At 39.8% G+C, this 24,264-nt stretch overlaps 1 protein-coding gene across 4 annotated transcripts in view; it reads right to left on the bottom strand.

Moving 5' to 3' along the window:
* The window catches only part of GRB10 (growth factor receptor bound protein 10), a 284,264-nt gene that overhangs the window by 206,962 nt on the left and 53,038 nt on the right, over positions 1-24,264 (bottom strand). For 3 of the 4 annotated variants that reach the window (XM_020981302.2, XM_078152260.1, XM_078152261.1), the window contains exon 2: positions 17,575-17,720. The exons of the other annotated variant lie outside the window; for it this stretch is intronic. The gene's annotated coding sequence lies outside the window, so the exon portion shown is untranslated. The remainder of the gene's footprint in view (positions 1-17,574; positions 17,721-24,264) is intronic. 4 annotated transcript variants of the gene reach the window in all.

The raw sequence follows: 24,264 nt of genomic DNA, 5'->3' as shown, positions 1-24,264 counted from the left end.
CTCAATGCTCTGAAGGTTTTGCCCAGGATCACACAGCTACTCCATGTCTGAGGTTGGACTGCAATTCAGCTCATTCTGATTCTAAGGCCAGCAATGTCCGTGAGAGCCAAACAACCTAGGACCCAGGAGAAAGGTTCCCAAGAGGATAACAAACCAACCAAAGACAACCAAAGACTTACTATGTGCAAACCCTTTCCCCTCAGCTTGCATACATAACCTTCTGAGGGGATATGAGCATACCTAGAGAACCTCCAATAAGGTTCCTATCCCCCAGTCAGTATATACAAAAGAGAGAAATTACATTTAAATCTAGGAGAAAGGAAAAAAGAACTCTTACTAATCCAAATGAGTAGGTTCTGAGGATTTAAAAAATAAAGCTATCCAGAAGTTATCAAAGCTAACTTCACTCTCAAAGGATTATCCATGACACTGGGTTATCTATGTCCGAAGCACTCTCACCCAGTGGGCTGGAGACCTCTCTGTGCTCGACATACTCAACTGTATGTCCCTTTTGTAGAGACCTTGTCCTCCTGACTTTATCCACCCCTGACACCAGCTGCCTGCTCTGATCCATGCCAGTCTGACCTTAACTAACTCCCCCGCACCTTTCCCCTGACTCCCTTTGGTCAGTAATGACCTTTCCCCCTCAGGCCTTGAATAGCATTTTGTGTTGTAACTCCCTATTGTACTTACTATGTAATAGTGTGCATTATAGTTATCTTTACTCCTTTCTTGTCTGTGTCCATCTCAACGGACTGTAAGTTCCCTGAGGGCAACAGCTATGTATCTTCACCTGAGACTAACGCTACTCCAGTCAAGACAGAAGCTTAACAAATGTCTGTTGTGTTTGTATATGTGTTGCACAACAGCCACCTGTTCCAACTTATACCTCCCTATTGCATAGCTACTGCCTACACAAGATATACCTCAAGCCAATAACCCCATGCCCTGACAGCTACACAGCAAACATTGCTCTGATGGCAGCTTAGGAGAAACCAACCCTGCGATGCTACCAGCTTTTACTCTAAGAAATTCATTCTGGCTTGCTGCTGTTTTGAGCTATCATACCATATTAAAGATTACATTGTACCCACTCTTTGCTCTAAATCTTAAAATCAACTTCTAGTCAAAAGTAACAAAATCTTGACCTTGTTCATGTGTAATGGAGAAATAAGCAGGAATTTAAACCCATTACCTAAGGCTGCAACACATAAAAAACAAGGAATTACACACTGAGAAGCAATACTGGAGATCTCACTGCAGAAAAAGTAGAAGAAAAAAACAATGTTGGGTCAGGTTCTGTGTCAGGCAAAGAAGGGTCCTAGTGGGTAGATTGGATAGCCTATGGCAAACTTCTGAAGGGCATGGAGAAGAGCTACATAGGATAGGGAGATGTGGGGGAGATGCTACTTACATCACCGGAGGGAATACCCACATCAATGAGACGTCAGTGCCATTTGAGTACCTAATAAATTTTCCCTGTTACCTTTGGCTTGTATATTAACATTTTGAGCAGTGATGGGATATTTTAGGTCTCTGAAAGAAATCTTTGCTTCAGACATACCAACAGCCATGAAACTCAGGGGTAACTCCAAGGAACAGGGCATTTGGCCAGATACTCGGCCCTCAATATGCAGATTGTCTTAAAATTCTAATGTGTGAAAATAACAGAAAAAAAATGTTCTAACCACTAACTGTAGAGGTTCCCAGCATTCTACCATCTGCAGAACGATGACAAGAGAAGGCCGACTTACACCAGATAAGAAGAGCAAACTGACAGATTTTCAACCATTAAACGTTACTGACTTTATTTTTCCACATCTGGTTAAGCTTTTAAGTTAAAAAGAAAATCTATTCAGCAAACAACGTGCTTGTAATATGAAGCATGGGGATTATTTTCCAGCTTTTCACTAAAGCATAAGATTTATTTGACTAGTCCCCAGGAATACTGTGATAACTCACCCACCACATAAAAGCTTTCAAAGTGAGACTTTCAAAAGCTGAAATCTACCTCCTCCCTTTTCCCCTCAAAAAACCACATGACTATAAAGTTTCAGGTAAGCAGCACAATGTCCATAGCTCATCCTTTACTTCCTCAACTTCAAATTAGGATTTTTTTTTAAAGTCACAGGTTCCTTTTTAGACCAATGATCAATGTGCTAGGATTCAAAACACCACAAAGTATATGTACACAAAGTTAAAATTAAACATCATGACTTTTAAATTCCTCATGCGGTTTAGGCCCCTTAGATGCAGTACTCTCTGGTTTGCATTTGACTTGGAAGAACCCTTTAAACAAATTCTTTTTAATTATGAAAGAAACCTGAAAAGAAACCCTGGTATACTTCAGTTTCGCACTGATTAAAACGGTGTATCATGAAGTTGGAACATGCCTGCTTACTATTAATGTTGACTTTTAGTTACTATAGGATCCTCTGGAGTAAGCAGCAATGAAAGGAAGAGGAAGGAGCTGAGGATGAGTCTAGCAAATATTCACTCATCCAATAAACACCCTGAGGATCTATTTATTAGGTGGCAAAGCTTGCGTGGGGTTCAAGGGATGGTGGGGGAGAATACAAAGCTGAAGAAGACCTTAATCTTGATCTCAACAAACTCATGGTTTAATACAGTACAGACTTAGGACTCAACCTAGACTTACCAATTTAGAGCTAGAAGAGTCCTTAGCAGCCATTTTATCCTCCTCTACCCTCTATTTTATAGATGAGAATCTGAGGCTTAGAAAGGTTAATTGACTTATTCAGGATCACACCTGGATAAGTACCTGAGGTAGGACTGGAACTCGGATCATCTTGAGTCCAGGATATTCTTCACTGTGCCACCAAGCTGCCGCTCATACACTGACCATTCCAGTCAAACTGGCCCACTTGCTGATCTCAATAAATGATATTCCACCTCCCATCACCATGGCTTTGAACAGGCTATCGTTCACACATACAGATGTACTCCTTTCTCATCTCCACCTTTTAGAACCACCTCCCACCGAATGCTTTTCCTTATTCCACATTTTAGTGCCCCCGAAAAAAAAACCACCTTTATTTTGTGTATATATATTTACATGCTATTTGTGTGCATGTTGTTTCCATCTAGGAGAACGTAAGCTCCATGAGGGCAAGCACTGTTCTGCTACCTTTGCATACATCTATGCCTAGCAAACTGTAAATACTTAATAAACACTCACTGAATAAAATTAAACACTCATTGAGACAGAGATATTTCATTTTATAAAAGGTATCCTTACTAACAAGAATCAGACTTCCTTCTTAAACTCGCATTTAAGTCCGACTATCTACAACGATGCCAACTTATTTTTCAACTCCCATTCACCTGTTTTAAGGAAGAATACAACCCTGTACTAAGATGTTCCATCACTGAAAGGGGTAGTCATAAGCCACCTCAATTCCCCTACGGAATTGTGATGCTAAGTACCCACTCAATAATTAGAATCAAAAAGGAGGACTCCTTCATATGAGTAAAGAAAAAGCTTAAATAGAGACCTTGGCATGTGGTAATAAGAAATCAACACTTGTCCTGTAAGCAAAATGTTTCGGCATCTGGGAAGACCATGGGGATTAATCTTGCATTTACGAAACTGCCTTCTGCTGCAGGTATAGAAAGAACGTGCCTCTATTTTTGTTGTCATTGTTCAGTTGTTTCAGTCACGTCTGACTCTTCATGACCCCATTTGGGATTTTCTTAGCAAAGATACTGGAATGGTTTGCCATTTTCTTCTTTAGTTGATTTTTACAGGTGAGGAAACTGAGGCAAACAGGGCTAAGTGACTTGCCCAGGGTCACGTGTGCTTCTGTACTTTTAGTTAACTCATAGAACCTAAGATTTAGAGTTACAAGGAACCTTAGAGGTCATCTAGCACAATTCCCTTCATTTTACAGATGAGGAAGCTGAGGTCCAGAGTTGAAATGGATTGCCTAGTAGCTAATAAGTTTCTCAGGTAGGATTCAAATCAAGATCTTCCTGACTCCAAGTCCACCACTCTATCCACTAGCCTGTGATGCCTTTCTTCATTGTGAAATCATTTAGGACCAATAAAGAAAAGCATCTCTTTCTTTTCTAGTCTACAAACAAATTGGAAGATGAATTTTAAGCCTTTCATGTTGGCCTAAATAAACAGAAAATATCTCACATTTATAATGGAAGTAATGAATCTTTTAAAATGTGTATTAAAAATTATAATTTGTTATTTAAGAAAAATGTTCAGAGTATATAAGCTTGCTGTCTCTCTTAAAACAACCTCAAGTATCTGTTTTTGCTAATGATTTTTTACCAATATGTGCTGCTCTCTTCTCATACTTAACAACCACAAATGGTTTCTATGTTTGGAGACATTTTTGTAATACTTATTTGCACAGATCCACTTACACTCCCCTTTGCGAGCAATGGAGATTTTGGGTGGTGACTTAGCTGGTGACTAAGGAACCAGATGAAACAGACCCCCTGGGGAAGTGAACTGATGACCCTGGCCTCATCAACATGGTATTCTAACCAAGCTATAGCACAGCAAAACACTCCATAGAGATGCATTATTCATTTCATGAACTGGACACACCTCAGTAACTTTTGGCACTTGATGAAGAATTCTCACTAAAGCATTAATTAGCTATATGAACTTGGGCAAATCACAATCAATTCTGAATCTCAATTTTTTTATTTATAAAATGGAACAATACCAACTACCCCACAATCCAAAGTCCCCATTACAGCACTCCATAGGAGTCTGCCCCTTCCCCTTCAATACCTCTTAGACTCCAAAACTGGGTCAAAATAACCCCTCACCTCTTTCTCCCTTATTATCACCTTGTCCTTGAATCAGACTGCTATTGCCTAACATCTGTGACCCTCAGAAATTGACTCAAGTAATTTTTTTTTGATACATTACTTTTGTTTGTTTGTTTTCTTTTCTTTTTTGTGGTGAGGCAATCGGGGGTTAAGTGACTTGCCCAGGGTCACACAACTAGTAAGTGTCAAGTGACTGAGATCGCATTTGAACTCAGGTCCTCCTAACTCCAAGACCAGAGCTCTATCTGCTGCACCACCTACCTGCCCCTCAAGTAATTTTCATTAAAATCCTCACAGATCTGGTTGTATTAAGGTTTCCTATTTTATATTTTATAAATGCTTTATTAACAAAAATCAATCTCTAGTTAATAGAAAGAATGTCTAAGAAGATGCTGGGCTCCTTCACCCTGACTCACTAGGACCTCGCAGTTAAGAAATGGAAAGACCCCATTCTCTGGAAGAAAGACTTTTGCTCTGTTATTTGGTCTCTGCAAGGAAGTGGAATGGGGTTGGCTACAGGCAAAATCACAATTAGCCTCAATTTGACATTAGTATTACTTCATTTCTCTAAATGTCTCCTCCACTGATTCTTCTTTAATTTATGAGTCAATATTTAATAAGCCTATTAACTTCCTTAGGCTAGTTTGTGCATAAATGTTGTTGATGAAAATCAAGGCTTTCAAAACTTGATCCAATCCCTGTCCCTAATTTTCCTTAGACTTTAAACAATTAATCAAAGAAGTATTTATTATGTGCCCACTAGGTACTAGAGATACAAAGAGCCTGTCTTCTAAGAATATATACACATATAAGTATGTAAAAAACCAATACAAAGTTATGTGTGAGTGGCAGGGGGGAGATTTAGGCCTCTCTCAAGAATGGTGCTGGAGCTAACTTTGATGGAAGCCAAGAGAACCTTCAAATAGATGGTTTCAATTTACACAGTGTTTTTCAGGCAGGGACTTACATGTAATTCAGGTTTGATAATGTATAGAGGTTGGGGGGGGTTAAACACATACTATATATATGCAAACATACACACAGATGTATATACATACATGTTTAGATGTATTTACATATGTAGCTATATATATATACATACATACACATATATGTGTATGTATGTGTGTGTATAAAATCAAACTTGGGTTCGGGTTCGTTAAGGGCTGGTTACATGGAGACCCAGAAAAAACCCATATAATTTGAAACACACACACGGAGTAATGTTATTCTGATGTCTCATTCTGTCAACAGAAAACCCACTTCTCCAAGGCTGTTTATCCCCCAAAGTCTCATCCCAACAACAGCAAGAATAATGCACATAAATAAAATGAGTCCTTATTAATTTAAGAGCAGATCAACAAATCAAGGCACACAAATGTCACAGACTGATTTTGCTACAGAAGTGAAAATGAAGAATTCAAAGAAACTTGGTAAGATTTCTGTGACATGATACAGAGCAAAGAAAGCCACACCAGGAGAATCACATAGACAAGGACCACAATCATGTAAATTGGTTTGTTTTTTTTTTTAAAACCAGAACTATGATTTCATTAGTGCAGGAAACTACCAGGGAGGCAACTCTATCACTGCTAAACAGATGCCCTGCAACTGAGAGTCTTGTAAGTAAGCGATGACAATACTAAAAGATAGCCCAACTCTGATTCATTATAATGAACAATCTCTGTCCTGGAGAAAAGTGATGAGAGGCAGGCATACAACAGTTATGGAATATAGTGTAGACTGCCTGCCAAAGTCATTATGGAAGTCGGTTTTGCTTCAGTGTTTTTCTTAGTTTCCCTGTAAGACTTTGTAGTGGGGATTCTTGGTCAGCCACAGGGCAGAGTAGATGCCTCTAAAGTCCTTTCCAACTGAGATGCAGTGATCCAGTGATATAGTTCAAAATATTCGAAGCAGCATTTTTTGTAGTAGTAAAGTAATGGAAACCCAGCAGGTACCCATTCTCTGCGGAAGATGCTAAAGAAATTTCAGTATATGGATATAAAGGAATGATGAATATGAAAAGACATATAACTGATGCAAAGTGAAATAACTACAAAATTGTAAATGAAAAAAAACAGTAACACAGCAATGAGTTCTGTGAAATTATAATGACCTCGCCTGACCCCATAGAAGAAATATGAGAAGGCACCTCCTTCCCCGATTTGCAGAGGTGTGGACTACGGGTGTGAAATATTACATATGATGTCAGACTGATGAGCGGATTAATTTGTTCTTTTTTTAACTGCTTCGTTTCTTTTTTTTGTTGTTGTTCTTCATTATAGTGGATGGCTATCTGAGAAGAAGAGAAGAGAGATACTGGGAAATGCAGATGATAGAAAAGCAAAATATAAGAGTAAAAATTTTAAATACTTTTCTTTATTACAAGGCAGGGTGGACTAAGATGAGGGTGTGGTTAAGGAGAAGCTGCTAATGTTAAAAGAAAAAGTCAACAATAAAATTTCTTTAAGATTAATTTTTTAAAGGCTATACAACCAAAGAATAAGATGTGTCAGGTTCTACAAATGCTAGAAAGGTTTCAAGTATGGACCATGGTGGTAGACTCTAGGTCTGTTATTCAAGGACAACGCAACACGCTAAGTTCAAAAAAGTTCAACATCTGGTTAAACATAAAATTTCCTTTTTTTTCTGCCACAGCAACATTGTAAGACCATCTACAAAATTAAGGAAGTGACATCTGTATTGGCAGAAGGTGTATACATACTGATAAAAATTATTGCTTCTACAAGTTTTGGTATGGATATGCATCTGCTTGTGTATGTGTTTGTGTGTGCATGTGTGTGTAGACAGCAATTTCCCAACCCATTCAAGTGTTCTTACTTGCCTAACCTTTCTAACTTGAGCCAGACCGTGTTCTGGGAACAGTTCTAACCCAAAATAAGGAAGACTTGCCTTGCACAGCAGTCCCGGGTTCCCTGTCAGGTTCTAGTCTTCTTTCCGGCACCTTAGGCCTAAGACCCAGATCCCTTCTCCGTATCCTAAACACAACTCATAACCTCCTTTGGCCCGTCTTCCAATGTTATTCTTGATCCCTACAATCTGACCTCCCAAACACTTAAACTTGCTACCTGTACCTACAGAGTACTCCTGCTTCTCCCCTTACCTTAGCTGACCTCTCCATATTTAAACTAATCTACCTGATTTATCCTACCTGCCAGGCCCTCCCAGTCCAGCCAAACTGACTAGTACCCGTGCTTCCTTGTCCTTCTTAAGACCTCTTCAGTTCCATTCTTTTGTCTATATAATGAATACTTCAGTGAACCCATGATGTCAGCCTTCAAAATTTGTATCTTCTTGACTCCATTTACCAATATCATTCCTTCCTATCCCAAAGCATTATGATCTTGGTCCTTTCCATACATCTGTCAAAGTGATTTGCCTAAAATACAGATCTGACCACACTGATCCCATGCTAAATAAACCTGAGTGTAAAGTTACCTCTGGGATCAAATATAAACTACTCTTTGGGGTATTTAAAAACTTCATAATCTGGCAGCATGCAACATTTCCAGATTTATTGTACATTATTCCCCTTCTCACTCAAACTGGTCAAACTGGTCTTCTCACACACAACATTCCATCTTCTGTCTCCATGGCTTTATGTAGGATTTCCTCCAAACCTATAACATGCTCTTTTCCTCATCTTCACCTCTAAGAATCCCCACTTTCCTTCAAAATTCAGTTCCAATTAAGCCTTTCCTGATCCCCGATCTCTTAATCACCCTAAAGTTTCTCCCCCAAACAAACGCCCATCTTTTTTGGAGGAGCAGAATTATACCAATCCAGACTTTGTATTATTAATAAAATAAGAAGACAAAAAGGAGAAGTTTCAACTAATCGAGCAGATGGCTCACAGGTTCTCCTGGATGCAGTAAATAAAGGGGGCTTCTATGAAGTACCCAAAGACAATGTGAAACCCCATTTCATCAGATGTTTGGTCACTGCTCACAAGAAGTATCTGCAAAAATACAGCCATGCAAATAACTGCAGCTTATCCACCAGCATCTACTGCAAAGGATAAAGATGGAGGGAAATACTACCAAGAACTTGATTAAAAACCTCCAAGTTAAAACTTACAAGTATCACCTACTTTGTACTCAGTGACTTCAAGGTAAAGGTGAGTATAGGCCCTGATGGTGAAAAATATCTTGGAAATATGACCAAGAATAAAGAATACTATAAAGAAACCTCATAATATAAATCATGAGTAATTTCTTTGAGATAACAATCAGAAGTTCCTGGACCAGGCTAGCACCAAATACTACGAGATCACAAAGTAAGAAACTGATTATGTTTTAACAACAGAAAATAACTGTTCCTGATAGAAGAATCATTCCTAAATCGGCTATTTATGTTTAACCAATATATGTTAGAGTAGAAATCACAACTAACACAAAACCACAAAAATAAAAGCAAAAAAGACGGTGTAGAACTGAAACAATTCTAATCTGATCTATTTAAACAAATTACTGATACTGGAAAATGGGAAATGGATGAAGGAAAAGACAACAACAGTGACCATGACAAATGCATACAGAATTTTTAACTGTGTGAAATATAAAATGATTTGTTAAGTTTTGCTGAGGATGCAAGTTAAGATTATTGCAATACATCCTGATAAGTAAGAGAAAAGAGTGGAAGGAAAAAAACAGTTTAAAGAGAGCTTAGAGACTCAACTAAACAAAGTCATCCCAAGGATATTTAAGGATAACATGGGCTGGAGAGCAAATGAAAGAATAGCAAAGATAAACAAAGATCAATTATTTTTTACATATATACTTTTGAATAAATGTTTTTATTGTGAACTTAACAAATATCAAATAAAATGAACATTTCCATGTACAAGGAACAGAAAAGGAAGATTACCCATGAAATCACAGATATATTTACATGTAGCTTTCTTCTTCCTAACTATATAATAAATTTAACTTTCAAAACTGTCCCACTTTCACTGTGTTTCTTTCAGTTCTTCAAATACTTCAATAACTCTTTTTCAATGGGTGTGGCAAGGGAAGAGGGAAGCAACCCTTATGTAACCTTTTTCCAAACTCTCCCTCCAAAAAAAACAAAAGAAAAGAAAACCAAACTCTTATAACAAGTATGTACAGTCAAGCAAATCAAATCCCCACACTAGTCACGTCCAAAAACGTATGCCTCACTCGGCACGTGAGTCCATCATCTCTCTGATAGGAGGCTGGTAGCTTTGGTTCTCTGGAATCATTGCTGATCCCATTTCTGTGTCTTTCAAAGATGTCTTTCTTTACAATGTTGTTATTGTACTGTCTTTCTTTACAGTGTAGTTATTGTATAAAGTGCTCTCCAGGTTCTATTTACTTTATTTTGAATCCATTCACACAAGTCTTCCTAGGTTTCTCTGAAATTCCTTATTTTATTAATTTCAAGAAAAGGTGAGTTTTCCCCTTATTAGCTCTAATCTAAGCCTTCATACCACTTCCTAGCCATCTCCACACCAGGGACCTCCCCCTTTCAAGGTCCTCATGTTTCATTGCTCCATTAGTTTATAAGCTCCTTGAGGTCAGGGACTATCTTGCTTGCTTATCATGGTGTCTAACACATGGAAGCTCTTAATAAAGTCTTTATCTGTCTAGCTTAACAGGCAATAATATTCTATTACAATGATATAACCATAACTTGTTCTACAATTCTCCAATTAATGACCATCTTTTTAGTTTCTGTTGTTTGCTATAACAAGAAAGACCACTATAAACATTTTTGTATATGTACATCTGGGTTCCTTTCCTGTCTCTTTGATGTCCTTGGGCTATAGACTTAGTAGTGGTATATAACTATAGTTATCTACAACTATAGTAGTGGATAGTTGGATACCCACAGTTCAGCAATTCTTTGAGCCTAGTTTCAAACTGCCTTTCAAAATGGTTGGACCAACTCATAGCACCATCAAGAGTGCTCTTATGTGCCTGTTTTCCCACAGTTCCTCCAACATTTTCCTTTCCTGTCATTTTAAGCAAAGAGAAATTCTTTTCAACATCAAGGAGAGAAGATCTACCATATTTTGACTCTAACAACACAGTGCCAGATGTCTCTACAGAAGCACTGACAAGGACAAAATGGGAAAAGCAGACTCAATTAAATATATAAAGAGAAAGTCTGTGCTGGAGGCAATTTTATAGGCTTTAAGAGATTAATTCTCAAAGTGCCTGAAGGAAGGGAAGATGCCAATGGGTGTGGGGGGCAGGGCAGATCTTATTACAACCAAAGAAAAACTGAGAGAACATTAAGAACTACTGACCCATATGCCTACTTTCCCTTCTATATAAAATTTTCGTGAGAATAATCTACATGTAGACTGATGGATGAAGATTTTAGAAGGAAACAAGCAAGTCCTTAACAAGTGATATTCCATAGCAAATCACATCTTGACCATCACACAAACCGATGGATGTGGAGAATATAAGATCCTAGTTTATCGACCATAAAAAGGCATTTGACTCAAAAGAGCAAAACGTCCCCATGAAAGGCTCTTGACACCTCTCTGACATACAACTAGGGTTATTTTCAGTGCATGTCAATAATATATGATCCCTTAAAATATATGTCAGTAAGATGTAACTCTGTCCAACAACCATCATTATTGATATCAAGCAAACAAAAACATGCTTCCCACTCCCATGGATCATGTTCAATACAGCATCTGAGATAAGGAAGGATTGGATTCTCTATGGACAGTCCTAGAGGTGTTTCTGTTTGCAAATAACATCATGTTGATTGCATTAATCTCCAGAACTCTGCAGGGCTTCCTAAATGATATATACAAGGACTAACGAATTTGGCCAACTAGATGCCCAGGAAAAACCAAGTGGATGAATAATGTTGTCTAGGTTATGAATTGCAGTCAGATGCACAAGCTTTAGAGTGCATCTATCAGTACACCTAACTTGTAAAGACATACAAATAGACAAGGAGGCTTTAAAAAGGGGGGTGATTCCTTTGGGAAGTTCTTTTATGACCCTAGGTTTCTCTCTATAACAAATTCCCATAGATTTAATACCAACAGTCTACTGGTGGTGGTACAAGAAGTGTAAAATATATCATGTGAGAAATGCATGACCAGGAAAAAAAGATGAGACAGCAGAATAACAAGACTGAGAAAATCGACAGATAGCCTATGCACTCTATTGGCATCCATGAAATGTCAGAAGAACTCTAGGAAAGCCTCCAGCACATTGGGTAACTCCTCTCCCCCACCTAGATAATCTTATAGGAGAACATGATGAGAACTACCATATAAGTTACACAAGCATGGACGAGATACTGGGGAAAATACCCACAATTAGTAAGATAATAAATCTGTTCAAGTATTAGAGATGTTCCTCTAGTATCTACCAAACTTCTACCAACTGGAATGATACCTGGGATATATTTCCACCAACTATGTTCTTCATTCTGGTAGGCAAGAAACCCGGTCTAGCTGAAATAGCCTTGTACTTAATGTTAAATGGCTTATTAGGACAACTTTGTTCAAATCGTGATCTGCTCTTTATTACCTACATGACCTCGGATCAAGTTACGTTTCTTCCCTGGGCTTCAGTTTCCTCATTTATAAAATAAAAATGCTGGACTAGATGACCTCTAAGCCCCTCCATCAACCAACTCTGATATTCTGGGATTGGTGATATTCCTACTACTAATAATCATCAGATTTCTACTCCAAAGTAGGAAAATAAACTGCAAAGTAGATTTAGTTTCAACTGTTTCTCTGCCAAAAGGTTGCTGATTGGGCTGATACTGAGGTCTGTCCCTTTGAAGAAATGCTCCCATCAAATGGTCTTAAAAGAAAGAAAATATCTGACAGGTCTGATAAGCCAAGTAGGTCTTTAAAGGAAAAAAAGGGGGAAGGGGGGTAGGTGGGGAATTTTTTCTGCCTTTTTAAAACGTGCCCTTTAAGAATACTTGCCAGAAATTAAAACAGTCGGAAACCTAAAGCAATCTCATCTTCACTCACAATAAATTTTTCATTATAGATTAAAAAGACCTTTGGCAGCACAAATGAGCAAATATATCCAAGTGGGTTAGAGGCCTAAGGAAGAAAACATCTTCGCATAACCCAGAAATTGCCAAGATCTCAGCCTTTAGGATACTCTACTTCCTTACTTTTCAGTCAAAACATCCCCTCCCCCACTTTTTTTGAAGGAAGCCACTAGAGCCAGAAGGAATACTGTGAACAGCCTGCACTAATTCAAACATTTATTAAGTGCCTATTTTTGCAAAGCACTGTACTAGGGATTAGGAGAGATACCTAGATAAATAGAGAGCCCTAACCCTCACTGAAAAATAATAACATAATTAGAATATGATGAGTAAAGAAAAGAAATAGCTAGCTGGCACTGTATATTAAGTGTGCTTGGGCATCAGAAGACCTGAGTTCAAATCCTACCTTAGGCAATTATCAGTTGTGCGGTAGGCAAGTCACTCAACTTTCTTCAGCCTCAGTTTTCTCATTTTTAAAATGTGAGGGTTAGACTCAATGACCTATCTCTAAGGTCACTTTTAGCTCTAAATCTACAACGTTATGGAAAGGAAAATAAAATGCTCTATTTGTTCTTTGGTTGTTTCGGTCATGTCTGACTCTTCACGACCCCAGTGAAATGAAGTGATTTGCCATTTCCTTCTCCAGTTCATTTTATACATGAGGAAACTGAGGCATCTTATCAACTGTTTATTGACTACCCACTAGATACAAAGCACTGTAGGCACAATGCCAAGCCTGGAGTCAGGAAGACTCATCTTCCTGAGTTCAAATCTGGGCTCAGAGTTAAGTGACTTGTCCAAGGACACACAGATAGTAAGTACTGAGGCCAGGTTTGAACTTGGGAAGATAAGTCTTCTTGATTCCAGGCCTTGCATTCTATCCACCTTGCCACCTAAGTGCCCAAAATACTCTGAGATATCAGATAATGGAGAAACTACTTCAAAATTGAAGAGAATGAAGAAAGGTTTCACAGATATTAACTGACAGAGATGGGTGAGTTGGGGTAGAGGGGTAGCAACAGGGTAGAGGCAGAAAACCATGGGTTACATTCTTCCAGAAGACATTAAGTAATACAGTTTGGCTGAAGTAGTAAGTATCTAATGGGCAACCAGGTACAGTATGCCAGTACGGGGAGCTTGCGATCAGGTTGTAAGGCGCCTTGGAGGTGAAATTAAAGAGTCTAATCTTTATTCAGTAGACAGTGCGCAGTCTGGGGAGGAGAGGAGAGGGCAGAGGATTAAACCTGCATGCTGGTCAGACTTAGCTGAATACAGTGTGTGGGATGAAATGAAAACAAATGAGTCTGGATAGAGATGCCTGCTAGGTAGCCATTGCAACAGACCAGGTGCCAGTTAATGAGCTGCCTGAATTAGGAAAGCGTTAAAGTTATTAAGGTACAATAAACAGGGAGAAGAAACATGATTTGATGTTTGATATGTGAGAAGGAAAAGGACAAGTCAATGATAACTCCAAGGAGATGGACCTGAGTGTCTGGGAAAACGACAGTAATAAATGCCTTTAACAAATAAATTAATTACTAATAATAACTCGTATTCATGTAGTGCTTTAAGATCGCAAAGTGCTTTATATACATTATATCACAAATGATCAGTGGATCACACATTTGTTGTTGTTATTGTTCAGTCATGTCCAACTTTTCCTGATCCCGTAAGGGGTTTTCTTAGCAAAGATTACTATAATGATTTGCCATTTCCTTCTCCAGTGAATTAAGGCAAATCGAGGTTAAGTGACTTGCCCAGGGTCACACAGCTAGTGAGTATCTGAGACCACATTTGAAACTCAGGTCTTCCTGTCTCCAGGCTCCACTGAGCCACCTAGCTGTCTCTAGCCACAGATTTAGAGCCATCTAAATCACAGATTCAGACGAACTTAGGTCATCAAGTCCAAACCTCTCAATTTACAAATGAGGAAACTGTGCCTCAAAGGGATAAAGCGACTTGTCCAAGGTCATACAGGTATTAAGTGGCAGAGATAGGATTTGAACTCACGTCCAAATGAAGCATTCTTTTCACTGTATCACACTGCTTCCAATATTTCACTGGATCCTCAAAACAACTCTGAGAAGGTCTACTACTTTTGTCTCCATTTTACAAATGAGGTAACTGAGGCTCGGAGAGGAACAGGGGCTTTCCTAGGGCCAGGCAGCTACTAAGTTTCTGACATGGGATTGGAAAGCACCTAATCCAGCCTCCAAGCCCAGAGCTCTTCACTACACAATGCTGCCAGAGGCTCTGGGGGGAAGCAAGGAGCCGAGTTTTAGACACGTTGAAATCAAGGGGTTAAAAATGTTAGTCTGGCACTCAGCTCCAAAGTCAGCGCTTGAGTTGTGCCCTGGTCCATCTGTGGGCAAGCTGTAAACCTCTGACACCTAAAAAATCTGGTTATTCTCAGGAATGTGCCACAACAGAGTACAAAAGTGACATGGCATTTCCCTTAAGCAATCACTGAGTCTTCTGAGAAATAGAGGGGACAGAAGAAATCAAAGACTGCTTCCTCCAAGCCCTTCACTGTACAGATGAGGAAACTGAGGCCCAAGGAGCTTAACTATCTTGTCCAAGGTCACACAGGCAGTAAACAGGCAGTAAGCACAGAGGTGGTATCTGAACTTATGACTCCAGAATCAGTGCTCTTTCCAATGTACCCCACTGCTGGTGAAAGCTAGTCAAGAGTGTTCAGAGACTAAACCTGTCAGGCAGCCTGACAGTATTCCATGCATGAAGAATTATATTTTTGTACTGAGGAATACATATACACACAGACAGACAGACAGACAGACACACACACACACACACACACACATACTATTCTTTCTTTCTCCCTCTCTCTCTCTTTTACATAACTTTAATGAGGTCTTGAGACAGAAATAACAAAGGATCAAGGGGTAACTTTTCTTTTAAATAAAAAAGGAACAAAAACAATTTTCCCTATCAATAATACACTCTGAGTCTACATCATGACCAGATATGGGAGAAGGGAAGAAAGAGGAGAGAGACAGAAAGCAACAGAGAGAAGCCAAAATAATGAGAGTTTACCAACCAGCTGCTACTTCCTAAATCAACTTCTCCCTTCCAGATCTAAATCCCTATGCCTCAATTCCAATTCCTCAGCCACCTTTTGTTGGAAACCAGCCCTAATTCCTGGCCTAGCACTATAGCAGAGCAATCAATATTAGTATCTGCTACTGAAGATGATATGCCCTGTGTTGGACTTAAAAGCCCTGATTTCCACCCCAATTAGTTTCTATGGTCTAGAAGCTGACTACTCAGAACTTATAAGACCCATCATCATCAAAAGTATGGTCAACACCCCACTCTTGAACCCATCCTGTTGGCCTGTTATAGGGAGCTGTTCATCCTTCATAATTCTCGACTGCCCAAACCCACTGGATTATAAACTTCTTGAGAGCAAGAATCACTTCACGTATATATATTTTTATTAGCACATCATTCCCTGCTCCCTTCTCCCTGCCCCCAGAAAACACACCCCACTCTGCCACCACTAACACCCAGACCGTCAACACAAAAGGAGCTTACTAAATGTTACTTGATTTGAAATGATTAAATTAAATTGTGACCTCCTTGAGACAGGGACTGTCTTTTGACTCTATTCATATCCCCATGGCTTAGCACAATGCCTGGCACATAGTAGATGCTTAATATTTGCTGACTGATCTATTGACTGAAATGAAAACAGAAGACTTGGGTTCAAAACTGGCTCCTGTTTTACCAGGACCTCAGTTTCCTCATCTGTAAATTGAGGAGGTTGGATTAGATGACACCTAAAGTCACTTCCAGCTCTAAATCTTTGATTCTATGGAAAACCACCTCAGATGATCTGCCTAATATCTCCTTCTCCCACAGAGAGAACCTTGGGATTTTTGAAATGGAAGCACTAAGACAAGAATGCCCCAGTGCACGTAGGACAGAGAACCCTCATCTTACTGAGGGAGCTCTTCTCTAAATATGTTGCTTCTAACTCGCTTTACAACATGACCCTTCCTACCTTTCTCAGCCTGCACTTTACTCCCTCCACACACGCAGCTCCATTCACCTATTTGTTCCTTGCACAGGACACTCCATTTCCTCCATCCCATATCTATGGGCTCCCCCTCCTTACCTCCACCTCTTAGTTTCTTTGCCCTTTTTTCAGGACTCAGTTCAAATCTGACCTTCTGCAGGAGGCTCTCCTGGTCCTCCCAGATGCCACTACTGTTCCTTCTCAGATTACCTGCCATCTATCTACTTTTCTATATACCTAGTAACTTACATGTAGTCTCTCCCATTAGAATGTGAGCTCCTTGAGGGCGGAGATCGGTTTTGCCTTTATTTTTTTATCTCTATTTCTTAACAAAATTCCTTGTACAAAGTAGGTGTTTAATAAGTGCTTGTTGGCTGACTGAATGCTGGTCTAAGTAGGGAGAGAGCGTAATATTGCAAAAACTAACTCCACCCAGGGATTCCTTACCCCATTCTACCCCCTTCTCAACCTCCAGAGAAGAATCCAAAAAGGTGGAAAAAGAAAGAAAAAGAAAAGGATGAGATAATTCTTTTCTAACACATCTAGCCTAAATGAGACTGAAAGAGAAAGAAGAGGAATTAAAGATTTATCTCTTCATATTTGGTTGTATGTTCTTATCAGTCCTTCCATTTCTTAAAGAAAGATCCCCTTTATAAGGACACAGTGACTAAAAAATAAAGATATCTTACCAGTCACGGTTTTGTCCAGTCTGACTAATGATGTCTATCCTCACTTGACTGAGTGAAAGTGGAGAAGCATCAAAACTGCCAATCACTGGGACATCTGTTCTGAGCACTGAGTCCACTCCCAAATACCATCTCAGGAAACTCCGAAGCTGAAAAATTAAACAAGTCTTCACTGAACTCATTTTCTGCTACTGAGAGTAAAGTTAAAAAGAAAGACATTTGTAAAAGGCCTAATTTAAGAAGATTTCAGGCAGAGCAACAGAGAGAGAGAGAGAGAGAGAGAGAGAGAGAGAGAGAGAGAGAGAGAGAAAACAATCAACTAGAAACAGGGTTCTGGTTGCCATGTCAACTGATTACAGGAACAAACTCCAAAGCGACCAAAGGGGAGACATGCCCCCTCCCCCATTCACTGAAAGCACTTCTGCCATGTCTAGAAAGCCTAAAGAATGAGTAGCATTTCCCTGCCAGACCCTACATAGGATCATGCTCGCTTCCATTTTCCAAAACTCCACTTATGTTATAGACCCTCTCTCTGGTTGTCCTCTGACAATATAAATCCTACTCATGTTCTAGGACCCCAGCACCATACTGCCCTCTCTTCCCAAAGTCTTCCCTGGCCATACTATCCCCTTTTCTCAATGTTCACTGAGCTTTACTCACACTATCATCATCTTTATCAAAAAAGCTAATATTTATACAGCACTTTAAGGCTTGTTTAGTGTTTTATAAACTTTATCCTCCCTGGTGGGTAGATGCTACCGCTATCCTCATTTTACAGATGAAGAAACTGAGGCAGACATTAGTTAAGGGACTTGCCCAGAGCAAATAAGCTTCTGAGGGCAGCTTTGAACTCTGGGTCTTTCTTGACTACAACTTTGGTGCTCTATCCACTGTGCCAATTAGTGGTCTCTATTATGTCACTGCATACTGTCAAATGCTGTTTTCCACAGGGCTTTTTTAAAATATAAGAAAACCTACCAACTCATATTTTGCACATAGTATAGTCCCACACTGGCCTCTCCTTTATCAGCCTCTTCAACTCCCATGATCTCCACCGGTGTTCTACTTCAGCCGCCCACAGAGGTGATTCACATCTTTGACCTCACTATCACTCCAAGATCCTAAACTTTGAGATTTCCCCTCCTCCACAGTCACCATTGTCTATTCTTCCACCTCTCTCAGGCCTAACTCCAGTACTTTTCATTCTCTACCCTCATGAAAACACTCCTCCTTCTTCTCTTAATCCATCAACTGTCTTCTGATTTCATTTCCCCTCCCCTTGAGACCAGAAAGCCATTCCTACAGTGCAATAATACTATGAATCTCTTGTTTCATTCTCTAACAGTTTCCATCCCTGCTAATCTCCAACCCAGAATCAATCCCATCATCTGCTCCTTCCCCTCCTCCTCCAGGGTTGCTAGGTCCTGCTAGAATTAGTCATTTGGTATACTACAAAATTTCATGCTAACCTACCTCCAATGGACCCTCACTGCTACACCACATGGCACATACTAGCAACTTAATAAACACTTCTTAATAACTTAATAAATACTTCTTTCCTTCCTTTCTATTCATCTCTTATTGACTCTCTCCAAGTAGCTACTCCAAACGTCCTCAATCAGGCCAACAACTCTATTTTCACCTCCTTTTCTTTTAGCTGATGCCTTTTTTTACTTTACAGACAAAATTCTAATGTGAGTTTCCTTATCTCCCTTCCTCTACACCTAAAAAGCTCTCTTTTTCTTCATTCATTCTCACCTCTTCTTTCCCTTCCAGGGCTAAGAGATGCAACTGTGGCAACTAGGGACTGTGATGAAGAATCCCTGGCAGGTGTAGAGATATGTCAAGACATATAATATGCTTGTTGTTGATGAAAGATTGTGAGCCCCCTAACTGTGTCTACAAAGAAAAAATAGCACATAAGGCTCAGTGCTGCTTGAGGCTCCCCACTTAGTATTCAGCTCCCTGGAACATGACTTCCATCCCCATTACTCTGTACTGAAAGTGCTCTGTATTTTCAGTGGCCTCTTAATTGCCAAATATAGTGACCTTTTCTCAGGCCTCATCCTCCTTATCCTTTGAACAGCCTTTAACTTTTGATACTCTCACCTACAATGGGTTCTCTAACACTGGTGTCTCCTGATTCTCCTTCCTACTGACTGCTTCTTCATTGGTTTAGCCTTCTCTCCCTACTCCAAAGGGTTGGTGCAACTCAAGACTCTCTCCTTGGCACATCTCTCTTCTTTCTTTGTCCTGTTTCCTTTGGCAACCCCAACCACCTCCATGGCTTCACTTCGATGCACGCAGCTTCCCAGGCTGCTCCTATATCCTTCCAAATTTTTCCCAAGACATCAATGGACTCCCTTGCACATCTCCGCTAGTTCTTTATTTTCCTTCAAGAACCTATGCGTAACCTACTCATAGCTTTCTTTAATTCCTCTCCTTCTTCATCTGAAAGTAATCTTTTCCCTCAAATTTCTCATTACAATTGCCTGATCTCTCCTTTTTCTTTAATCATTTCACCTTCTATGCTATTCATTCGTGCAAACCACCATCACTACCCCCTCTGAAAACTTTATTCTTTTTAAAGGTGAGGATTTTATAATTTTTTTCATCTTTGAATACCCAGCACAGGTCTGTGCACACAATAAGAGCCCAATAAATTTGTGTCTACTTTCATCTCACTTGTTAGGCATTTGTGGAAACACTGCAAAGGAGACTGTGTGTAGTTCTCTGTGACTTCATATATCTATCAAGAATATAGCTCAATAAAATGTGCTGACTGACTGGTTTTCCCACAAATATATTAACCCTGAAAATAAGATAAGTGCCTACCATTTGCTCGACAGAGTAGTTGCCTAATAAGTTTTTAAAATACATGATATTATTGCTTGCTTGTCTAATTTTCACTGAATTTGGTGACAGGAAGATAAGAAAGGAAATCCTACTTCACATACTTACTCACTGTGTGACCAAGTATGGGAAAGTTATTTTAACTCTATGCATTTCAATTTCATCATCAGTAAAACTGAGGTAATAGCACTTCTTTTACATGGATGTTGTGAGGTTCATGCAATATAAAGTATACACAGGACTTTATAAATCTTGAAACCTAAATTTTGACTATTATAATAGACACACACATATATACATATACATACAAATATGTGTATATATATTTGTATGTACATATGAGGGGAGAGACAGACAGAGAGTCAAAGATTTGCTGCTGTTCAATAGTGTCTGACTCTCTGTGACCCCATTTGGGGTTTTCTTGGCAAGGAGATGGGGGTGGTTTGCCCTTTCCTTCTCCAGCTCATTGATGATGAGGAGGAAACTGAGGCAAACAGGGTTAAGTGACTCACCTAGGATCACACAGCTATTAAATGTCTGACACCAGATATGAACTCAGGAAGGTGATTCTTCAGACTCCCCAGGCCAGGCACTCTATTCACTGTGCCACCCAGCTGCCCAGAGATACAGACAACAGACAATGATATAGTGAGACTTACAGAGAGAGAGAGAGAGAGAGACAAAGAGAGAGAGAGACAAAGAGAGACAGACAGGTCCAGACCTGTGATTTCATGGATATGTGGGTAGAGATAGGTTTCTAGTCTGGAAACTACTTCTACCGTCAGCAATTCCCATTAATGTAAAACCTTAGTCTAAGTATAATCTTAGTCTATTTATCCTTAATAAAAGGATTTGTTCTATAAATCTTGGACTCAAGGGGCTGTACCCAAGGAACTAGAAGGCCACATGTGGCCTGGAGGCTGCAGGTTTCCTCTCTCCTCTCAGAACAAAAAGAGAATAAGCAGATTTGCCCACGGATCACACAGATAGTATGTATAAGACACAGGACTTGTACCTAGATCTCCTGGATGCCAGAGTTATCAGTTATGGCCAGCATGCCTCTTTCTCCCAGTTGTGTGTGTGTGTGTGTGTGTGTGTGTGTGTGTATGAATTATATATGTATGTATGTATGTATGCATTTGCATGCATATATGTATTATATGTATATATATAGTTATTTCCAATCTCCTAATCTATTCACATCGCTTGACCAAATAAACTGAGTCCATTTCACTCACAGACACAAAATTTATGAGAAAAATACACTCCAAACACAGAAGCAATAAAGATTATTAAAATTTTAGATTTGTCATCTAAATTTTTAGGCTCCAAAGTACATCATTTTTTTACAGAAACAGGAAATTAACTGTAAATATACCCTGGTCATCAGACCAGGGTCATTTTCTCAGCTCATCACAGACTCCTGTAATTTTAGAGCAACACGAGCCTTCCGAGACGGCTCCCCTCCTTCCACCTCTATTTTCTATACCAGCAGATACAGTGCAGATCTGTTCTAATTTATCTAATTTCAAGATGCCTTATTTTCACACCAGGAAAGCCAACCTTTTCACCTCAATACCAAGTATGAATGCCCTGGCAACACTTAAAGAATGTCTTTGAAGTTCTAATAGCGCTGTTTACCACCTGCATCTGGCTCATTAGTGCTGACATTGCTATTTGTTAAGTGTCCAGTATCAGCCAACACTGAATTACTAAATGACACAGGGCCAAAATAAATCTTTTGCTCATTTCTTCTACTCAGATATTAAAACAGAATTTGGTAGCATGGATGTGAGCACTGACCTCCAAAGATGCAGACTACAACTCACCCATCCCTGCCTGGCCATCTCATGTCCCTTTCTTTTCATAATTTTGCCACAGGAGGTCCACCCAAAGTACTGACGGCCCCTCCTGGGTTGAGGACTGATAGCTAAGTTTGTCACTTCAGTCCTGTCTGGCCCTTCATGATCTCTCTTGGGCTTGGCTTTGCAAAGATAATGGAGTGGTTTGCCATTTCCTTCACCAGAGGGTCCAGTGGATCCGTTTTGCCCAGGGTCACACAGTGAGGAAGTATCTGAGGCTGGATTTGAACTCAAGTCTTGCTGACAGAGCCCAGGGCTTTATCTGATGAGCCACCGGCTGCCTCTAATAGTCAAGTTAAGGTTTAAAAAGTGTTTGATTCTTAATACCTCCATTTCCACCATTTTGCCACACTCAGCCATGAGCAGTCACCTTTTGCTAATGCACCGAGTAGTCACTTATGCATTAGCAAAAGGTGACTACTCACGGCCAAGTTATCACTTTATATTTATATCACAGATCGCCAAGGTCAAAGAATTAATCACCAACTAGCCAGCATACTGGCGATGAGTCTGTGTCCTCAGTAAAGTTGATCCTTGAGGAGCAGACACAATCTGGGCGGGGACCATATCAGTCCACGATAGAACCTGTCGAAGTTGCACTTACTGGGATAGCCTATGAGAACCCAAGGTCAACTGCACACCATGGTGAGACACGGGAACATGACTCTGTGGAGCTGTATCTCGCCATGTTCAACCAACTCAGCAGAGTCCGAGACGACAAGCAAATCCATTATGCAAGGCAGGCATGCGCTTTCAGCAAGATCATGTTAACTAGTACACAAACTGTCTTTTAAATCTGCAGAGTTTGTGACTAAGGCACTTGCTACTGTTTCTACCTTATGTCAATTACTATTTGTATATTCCTTACAGTTGTGCTTAGGCGTGTGCACGCACACACACACACACACACACACACACACACACACACACACACACGACAACCTGATATGCCTGCTGGTCCAATCTGTCCAAACAAAAGGTTTGCATCCACAAGGGATAAATAAAGTGCAATATCTGAACATTTTTAACCAAAGGGATATTCATGTAAGACTGGTAGCTCCATAGGAATGCAACTTACATGAGAAAACAGCTGGGTTTCTTGGGGATTGGAGAGAATAATGCAGGGGGCGGACGGTGGAGGGAGAAGAATAATAACCCATAGGGCCACCTGCCCCATTCCTCAAAGATCATAAAGGAAATAGCTCAAACCTTTAGAAAATGTGACCTAAGTTGGACCCTTCCCCTTCTCGTCACCTCCCAAATCCCTCAGACTCCTCCATCCTCTCTTTGGGAAAATACAGGCCCATACTCTCCAAACACATGCTTCTCATTTCTTTGGGTTAACCAGTTGCTTTTGTCTTTGTCATAATGGATCAAGAACTGGTCTCAGAGATAGAAAGATGTGAGTTCTAATCTTACAGGATGTGTCAGAGTTAAGATTAGAACTCACATCTTTCTACCTCTGTATAAGTTGCTTAACATCTAAATTAACTCTCTGGGACTCTAAAATACAAACTATTGACTCTGCATTGGTAAAGAGAATTTCCTCCTCTAGGAATTCCTTTTTATTAGTGAACTACAGTCCCTATCCCCAGGGAGCAGCAAAACTCACCTCATTCCAACATAGCTACCACCTTAGTTCAGTCCCCATCGCCTCTCACCTTGGCTATTACAACAGTCTTGTTGGTCACCAAGTCTCTCACCATTCCAGTCCATCCTACACATTGCTGGTAGAGTAATTTTCCTTAATAGATCTGACAATACCACCCTCTTACTTAATCAATGCCAGTGGCTTCCTATTGCCTCTAGGATAAAATATAAACTCCTTTGTTTAGTTTTTAAAGCCCTTCACATCCTGACTCTGACCTCTCTAGTGTCATTGGGACATCACACCCTTTCCCACACTCCAGGATCCAGTTAAATTGGCCTACTCTGTCCTTCACACATGATATTCTAATACTCATGTGCCTCTCTGCAC

The sequence above is a fragment of the Phascolarctos cinereus genome, unplaced genomic scaffold (genome assembly GCF_003287225.1).
Source record: "Phascolarctos cinereus isolate Bilbo 61053 unplaced genomic scaffold, phaCin_HiC Scaffold_4;HRSCAF=312, whole genome shotgun sequence".
Taxonomy (NCBI): Eukaryota; Metazoa; Chordata; class Mammalia; order Diprotodontia; family Phascolarctidae; genus Phascolarctos; species Phascolarctos cinereus.
This window is presented reverse-complemented; position numbering and strand designations above follow the sequence as displayed.